Here is a 9035-nt window from a genome sequence, read left to right as displayed (position 1 = left end):
CTGAACATGGATTGGGTAGCTTCTGGCCATAAAAGGTTGTTAGAATTGAATGAAATGGAGGAACTCTGAGCACAAGTGTATGAGAATACTAAGTTGTACAAGGAAAAGACCAAGCATTGGAATGATAAAAGAATCATGTTGGAGCGACAGAAATGTACAAGTGTACAAAATCGCAACAAGTAATAAAGTGACAAGTAAATGTCGAGTTATCGTGCCCACAGGGACTGTGAAAAGAATTATTTATGAATGCAATTAAAAACACTTCAGTGAAGAAAAATATTTTGATTTGAGGAGGTGATTAAAAACTAAGATTTTTATCTAAGTAAAATAAATAAAAATAAAATAAAAGTTCCAATGCACGATTTCAAAAGATGATTTTAATCAAGATGACATAATTGTGCTAGGTTAATTACATTTATTAACTTATAATTATTAAACTCATGTTTATGTTGTTACGATAAATTCACAGCAACTCGGTAATTTTCTAATTTATGAACATACTTACCTACCAAAATCCATTTATCTCTTGACTATAACTCTATGTCAATTCAACCGATTAAACAAATTTTAATAAGCACATGTGTTAATGCACATACATACTTATGAAATTAAAATAACCTCTTGCACATATCTCTATGCCAATTCAAACAATTAATTCAATCTCATAAGCACATAAAAGATTACGTGAGGTAACAATGTATTTCTACCTTGAAATAGTTTAATCACAATAATCTTGCAAGTTATGCAAGGCTAACGTATCGTTAGATGATTAAACATGCACTGAAACAGTATCGTGTCAATTAATTACAGTTTCAATCCATTTAAATAATTAATTCATTAGTTACCTTCCAATTGTAATGCAAGAATAACTTAGTCAGGGTTTTACTTAATCAAACATCTTACCAAGGCCTATACCAACACAAACAGAATTTTAATAACACAAGTAGACAAAATGCAATCAACATAACATGAATTAAATTTAAGCCATATTAATTAAATTAAACATATCAACATCACAAATATTTATAGACATGTTCATAACAACAACAATAAAATTAAAAGGATAATGAACAAGAATCAAATCTGGTGTTTCTCTGAGGCTTGAGTAGTTTGCTCCGCTCCTCTTTCTCTGCTTAATCTTGTTGAACCGAGGCTTCCATGAACACTTGAATGCTTCTCCAAATGGTGGTTGAATAAATCTTTTTCAAGGGGTGAAATCAGCAAGGGAATAGGGAAGGAAATGAAGAACAATGAAAACAGAAAAGTGAGAGAGAAGTAAAGAATGAATGGTTTTGAGATGTGTTTAAAGTGAGCAGCCAAGGGGGTATTTATAGGTTGAGAAGGCTGCTAAAAATAGAAAAAATAAGAAGCTATAGAGGCCTGTGGCAAGTTTAAGGTTTCGGACTTGCTATTTAAAGATAGGGCAAATCTAGAAAAGCATAAATAGTGGAGGGGTTTGAATGCAAATTGAAGAAGTCTTCAAGGGCTATTTTGTAAGCTGAATAATCAGCCAAAGAAGTTGATTGGGTCATTAAGTGGGACGGTTTTGGGCTACCTAGTGCTCGGCTGGATCGATTTTCTCGGTTAAGCTCAACTGGGCCCCTTTTCATAATTAATTAACAATAATTTATTTAACCCAAATTAAATTGGATTAAAGTTAAAATTAATTATATTATGAATTAATATTCATAATTTTGACCATCTTCAACTAAAAACTTAATTCGTCTTGATTAATTCGTCTCAATTTTGAGCTTCCAGTAGCGTTTGCCGAGCCGCTTTTCGCCCTTTGTGCGAATTTGTCGAAAATGATCAAAATTAATCAAAATTTATTATAAAAATAATTAATATTCAAAATTTTAATATTTTAAGTTCAATTTAATTATTTTTATAATAATTATATATTTTTCGACAAGAATTTTATCGAAACTACATGAATTTGAGTTAAAAGGGCATGAAAAAGTGTGTATATTTTCGTGTTTCAACATGTCGTGGCAATTTGAACCCTTACAACAGGTGTTGCTATTCAACTCTAGGCTCAAATTGTTCCCTGGTAAATTAAAATCTCACTAGTTAGGTCCTTCTGAAGTAGCCCTGGTATATCCTCATGGAGCTATTAATATCAAAGACTTGAAAATGGCGGTCACATTTAAAGTTAATGGGCAACGTTTAAAGCACTACTGGGGTGCTCATGTGGATCGAGACAAGCACTCCATTGATCTCTGAGATGTTTGAGCTAACAATTTATTTTTTGAGCTAACGATTTATTTTATCTTTCTTTTCTTTAATTGCTTTACTTTAATTTTATTTTTAGTACTTATTTAATATTGATTCCTTTTCTTTCTTTCTTTTTTGAATAGTTTTCTATGATTTCTAGAGATAGAATAAAGAATGTGAACTAAGTAGTTGCGATATTAAAATATGTTTGTCGTAGTATTGCGAAAAACTGGGTAATGGATAACGTAAGGATGACGGGGCAGATAATTCTAAGAGAGATATTTGTTTTTCTATATGGGCCAATTATGTTACTTGGCGAGCCCATAGAAGGGAAGTTAAACTATCTGTTTAAGGATTGGGGCACCTCATAGTGTTCCCCCAAAAAAAATCTTTTTAATTTTGTTCTTTCCTCCTCCATGTCACGCAACTTCCCTAGCACATTTCATTTTTTTTCTAAAATGTCATCACTGTCCCTCTTATTTCCCTTTGCTCAACTACTCACGTCTCTTAAGTTTCTCATGAAGTTTTCATTTTTGTTACTCTTTCTCTTCAATCTCACTTATCTTTTCTTTCACTAAATTCTCCAATATTTCTTCCAATTTTCTCCAATGGCTCGCATCAAAACTGCCTCCAAAAATACTGAACCATCAAAGGCTGGTGCTACTCAGCTAAAAACGTTCTTTAATAGTGTTGCAGCCACGAGATACAATAGCAACATCACAAAGTGGCCTTTCTATTTTGAGCAAGGGTTCTTGTTTAAAGATGAACTATACATGGGATACAATGAAGATATGTCCTCCACAGTAGAAAACAGTAAGTGGAATATTTTTTGTTTGTACCCCGAGGATGTTTTAGGGAAAATTGTTTGAGTATTTTATGTTCATGCCAATTCTCTAGATTCATTTTTTATCTATGTAAGGAGTACTTCCATTCTTATTAATGAATACCATATTAATGCACAGTTTGGTGTTGCAACTATGTAAGACGAACACACGTCATTTGTTGAAAGCATCACTGCTGAGGGTTTAACACAGGTATTGGAGGTTTTATGTATCGAAGGAAAATAATGGGAGTGCTATACTATTGAGAGGGCTTTGTTGAAGCCTATCGGGAAAATATGGTATCATTTTTTGAGGAGCTAACTTATGCCGTCTACGCACAATACAATTGCTTCAAAAGAGAGAATGCTTTTGCTATACTCCATCATAAAAGGGAGAAGAATTAATGTAGCTAGGGTCATCTTTCAGGAAGTACATCGGTGTGGTGAGAAGAATATGGGTAGCTTAAACTTTCCCTCACTTATTAGTGCTCTATGTCGAACGGCCTGAGTCCCTCTCAATAAGTATTAGGATATTAGCCCTAACAAGGGTGGTTCAACCAGGACCATCTTTAACAAGATCCAAGGCGTTGGTGCTGCTAGGGTAACTCAGCATAGTCATACCACCACTTCCTCTGCTATGCATACTCCCACGACGGCACCTTTAGTTTCTCATAACTCCCTTGAATGTCAAATATTGCGCTCCTTGAAGCAGTTGGAGGATGTCCATTTTTGAAATCTAGTAGTTTCACTTGGCTGAAGGAATGGGCCAGGCCCAGCAGCAGCAAGTTGAAGGATTTGGCTCTCAAGAGATCCTTCCAAAAGAATTTTACAAAGCTAATGCCAGAATTTTACAAAGCTAATCTTCCCATTCAAGATGCTATTGAGGAACCAACTCAACCTGTTGCTAAGGCACCTACTCAAACTGCTACTGAAGAACCCGAAAATACGATTGTAACACCCCACATCTAAGCCCTTCATTGGGACAGGATACAAGGCGTTGCCACACTTAATCACATGCATACAATCACCTCGATACCATTAAGATTCGGTCAAATCAAAAACTTTTTTGAACTTTCCTTAAACTCCCTAATATGGGCCTACGAAGCCCCAAACATCCATTGGAACCCATTCGAGACCAATCCGAGTCCTTTAAATAACTTTAGAAACATAGCTCTTAAACTAGGGCACAGGTCCGGGTGGAAAGGTAGCACGACCTTGTAGAAAGGCAACACTGTAACAGCCCAAAATTGACCCTAGTCGGGAAGTGGTTTCGGGACCACAAAACCGAGTCATAAAAATAATTAATTTCCATATTCTATGCTTATTATGTGTGTACATGAGTATGTGGAAGTTTCATTCTCCAATTTTTCCAATTGTATGAGAAATTATTAAATAGGGATCGATATGAGACATGGTGAAAATATGATAGGCTAATTTAAAATGGTCTATTAATGCATGTTGTGAAAATGATGGGTTTGCATGTCAAATTACCCAAAATTTGAGCTAGTGGTTGGCCATGCTATGGGTGGAAACATGTTGGGAACATGTTGGCCTAGTGAGGTATGTAGGAAAAAAATAAAATAAGGAGTATGGGTAATAAAGAAAGGAAAAACAAAAAAATGAGTGGTTGTTTCCCCCCCCCATTGCCGTGAGCTAAAGAAAGGAAAAGAAAAACTTGTTCATCCTTTTTCATCCTCTTTTGACCGAAAATTCTAAGGGAGGAGGAAGGAGTTCTTGCTTCATGTTTGGTTTGGAAGAGAATTAGGAGGAAGTTTGGCCATGCATGTAACTAGATTGAGGTATGTTTGATATTATTCTTTGAGATTCATGTATATTTTAAGTTGTAAGTTTGAAATCTACCTAGCCATGGTTCAAACTTTGTTAAATGATGGAGATGATATTCGGCCATGCATGTTACATTCTTGGTTGGTATTTTGATGTTTGATGTTGTGGTGATGAGGCATGAAGATGAGTTAAGATTCGGCCTAGGTGGAGTTTGTGTTAATGCCATTGCATGCTAAATATGAAGCTTGTTAAGGATGCATGTGATGGTGGATTGATGATTCTTGAATCTCTTTTTTTTTAGCATTTTTGAGTGAGCACATATGTGTATTGGTTGCTAGATGGGGAAGAATCGGCTAGCAAGTTGTGTGCTAAGGCCGAATATAATTTTTGTAGGTTAATGAGTAATGCATGTGCTAAATTGATGGAAAGGGAGAGGATGCTTTACTAGTGTATAAATGATATAAAGATTTTAGAAATTATTTTTGCTTAGGTGTATGTATGATTAGGTATATTCGGCCATATGAGTAAATATATAGATGATGTTAAATTTGATTATGTATAATGGGCCATATAGGGTACACATTGTGATATTAACTTTGATTCTCCATAATTGATCAAGTGGGTGATTAGTAAGGGTGATTGCCGAATATACTAACATACATATGCATGTGTCATTGGATTGTAAATATTTAGCAAGGCGGTTAAACTAGTTGATTTATTGATTAAGCTCAAGGAGTTAAAGGAGGAGAATCGAGCAAAGGCAAAGAAAAGATCATCGAGTAGCCGAGTTGGAACCATCTTACCCAACACAAGTAAGTCATTAAGCATATCTTTGGTATTGATTTAAAGGATCGTAATACCTATACCATTGTGTTTAATGAGATGAAATGTATACAAATGTATATGTAAGTAGAGATGAAATTTGTCAAATGTAAAAAGGAAGTGAAGCCTATTGAGTGGCTGGTTTTCGGCACTAAGTGTGCGGGCAATAAGTGTTCACGGTCATGAGATTGGCACTAAGTGTGCGGGTTTAAATTGTACAGCACTAAGTGTGCGAGTTTAAAGTACATGGCACTAAGTGTGCGTGGTTGATTATTAAGCACTATGTGTGCGAACCCAATATATATTTTCTATAAATTATTTACATTAAGGGTGCGACCTTACCGAGTCGATTTTGGACAGCGGAAAAGGTAAGTGTGCGAACTTGAAATGCATGGCACTAAGTGTGTGAGTTTAAAGTGCATGGCACTAAGTGTGCGCGGTTGATTATTAAGCACTATGTGTGCGAACCCAATATATATTTTCTATAAATTATTTACATGAAGGGTGCGACTTTACCGAGTCAATTTTGGACAGCGGAAAAGGTAAGTACCTTGAGTTCATGGCTAATAGGCGCTATGTTTATATTTGGAGTTGAGCTTGGTAAGTTTTGAACCTATGTGACGATTATAGTTGAAGTCACGTACATAAGGTTCATTGTGGAATAGGTGAAAGTTCGTTTAATTGTATGATTATAACGAAAATAAAATGATGTATGAAAGGCCAATGTAGGACTTGGTATGAGATTGAACCATAGGGTTTAAGGAACTATGGTATAGTTTGGTATGGATGGAGTACTTAACCTCATTTCATTGTTTCCTGTTGTGATAATTTTATTAATGGATGGTTGTGGAATGCTTATGGCTTACTGAGTTATATACTCATTCGGTGTTTGCTTGTCACCTATTCTAGGTTTCTTGGACTCGTCTCTTTTTGCGTGATCGTGCCGTCGTCGAAGTCATCACACCGGCTAGCAAGTTTTGGTACTTTCTTCTTAGTCGGCTTAGAAGAACATTTCGGCATGTATAGGCTATTATGTTGTGTTTGAACTTTGGTATGTAAACTTTTAGCCATGCGAAAATGGCATAAATGTTCGGTTGGGTTTGGTTTCTTAACGTTAGGTCGTAAATCTTGATAATTCGACCTTTTTATGCCATATGTCATGGTTGATTATTTTGGTGTTAAAATTCATGATATGGCAATAGTGTAGTAGGGGGATGTTTGACAATGATTAGCCTTTGGCATGGCTAGTCATGATCATAATTTGTGATATGTATGACGAATTACTAGTTAGATCAAGGAGAAATCACGAAATGGGCATAGTTGCTTTCGTAACAGATGCTGGCAGCAGCAGTGACGTGAGATTGAAAAATCACTAAAAATAGTAGGAGTGGAATAAATTGATGAATAAATTATTTATTCGAAGCTCGATGAGTCTATTTTCATATAGAAGCAACGAAAAGATCATATGGACAGTATGTTAAGAGATATTCAGGTTCTCGTGAGACATGGCCAGAACGGTTTCTGGATTCCCTGTTCCGACTTTGGAAATTCATTATAAATTAACCAGAGACAATTAGAAGTCATATCATATATTGATAGATTCCTCTCTGAGTCTAGTTTCTATAGAAACAAACGGCATCAGTATTGAAGCTCTGTGCAGCGAGATATCCAGGTCGTAATGCGCAAAGGTCAGTGTAGTCGATCCCTGTAACATGGGAGATTTTGACTAATAAAATGTACTAATTGGCCCGACCAAAAATTCTAGAAAAAAATATGTAGATGGGCATATGAGTCTAGTTTCAGGGAAAAATCACGAAACTGATTTTCGAGTTGTGAAACTCAAGATATGATTTTTAAAGCGACTAGTACGCAGATTGGCAGTGTCTGAGAAATATTTTTGTAAAGGGTTTAAAGTCTGTTAACATCTCGTGTTCGACTCCGGTGTTGGTCTCGGGTTCGGGGTGTTACATTTGATTGGTATCAGAGCTATGGTTTAGTCTGTTCTAGGACTACCATAGCACGTATGAGTCTAGCTATACATGCCGAATGTTAATGTTTAACTGTGTGATGACTTCTGACGGTTAAAATTTATGTTTTGATTAGTAAATGGATCCCGATGTAGAGAGAACCTTGGCGGATGACATTGAAAGTGTAGCGGCTGCTCCTGCACAAGGGACACCGCCTGTTGAACCTCAGTCATCTGCGAATAATCAAGGTGAGGGGGCTAAAAAAGCCTTCTTTACCATGATGAATGAGTGGGTCGCGCAGTATGCCCGAACCAATCCGGCTGTCCAACAATTCCCGAATTTGAATAATCCACCCCCGGAGCCAGTAATGCCATCAGTTACTGATCCTGTGAGGCTGAGTAAGCCACCTGTAGACTTGATTAGGAAGCGCGGGGCTGAGGAGTTCAGGGCCATAGTTACTGATGATGCTGAAAGGGCCGAGTTCTGGCTTGATAACACCATTCGAGTGTTTGATGAACTGTCATGCACACCCGATGAATGTTTAAAGTGTGCTATATCCTTGTTGCGGGACTCAGCCTACTATTGGTGGAGGACCCTGATTTCCATAGTCCCAGACGAACGAGTAACTTGGGACTTCTTTCAGACGGAATTTCGAAAGAAATATATTAGTCAACGGTTCATTGATCAAAAGCGTAAGGAATTCTTGGAACTCAAGCAAGGCCGTATGACAGTATCTGAATACGAACATGAATTCGTAAGACTCAGTAGGTATGCCCGGGAGTGTGTAGCTGATGAGGTTGCTATGTGCAAAAGATTCGAAGAAGGATTGAATGAAGATTTAAAGCTACTAATGGGTATTTTGGAAATAAAAGAATTCGTAACACTAGTCGAACGAGCCTGCAAGGCGGAAGAACTTGGAAAGGAGAAGAAGAAGGCTGAATTTGAAGCTAGAGACTATCGTAAAAGATCGACGGGTAAAGCTCCGTTCTCAGCCGTAAAGAAGTTCAGGGAGGACACTAATAAGTCGAGGACGACTGCGGGAATTTCCATCAGAGCAAGACCATCGACGGAATCCCGAGCTACTTCAGTAGCTAGTGTGGGCAATAATCGTCTAGAGAAACCTGAATGTCCCCAATGCGGAAGACGACACATAGGTGAATGTTGGGGTAAGTCTATTAACAGGGCTTGTTACGGATGCGGTTCGAAGGACCACTTCATTAGAGATTGCACGGAGCTTGATGAGAAGAATAAGATTCAAGGTGCAAGACCTAGTGGAGTGACAACTAGAGGTAGACCACCGAGAATTTTAGGAGGTAGGGGTGGTAGTCAGAGAGGGACCTCTGATACGGCTGTTCGAGCCGAGAACCGTACTCCTGCTAGAGCATATGCCATTCGCGCACGAGAGGAGGCATCCTCCCCTGACGTCA

Source organism: Gossypium hirsutum, chromosome A02, assembly GCF_007990345.1.
Source record: "Gossypium hirsutum isolate 1008001.06 chromosome A02, Gossypium_hirsutum_v2.1, whole genome shotgun sequence".
Classification (NCBI taxonomy): Eukaryota; Viridiplantae; Streptophyta; class Magnoliopsida; order Malvales; family Malvaceae; genus Gossypium; species Gossypium hirsutum.
Note: the sequence above shows the minus strand (reverse complement) of the source record.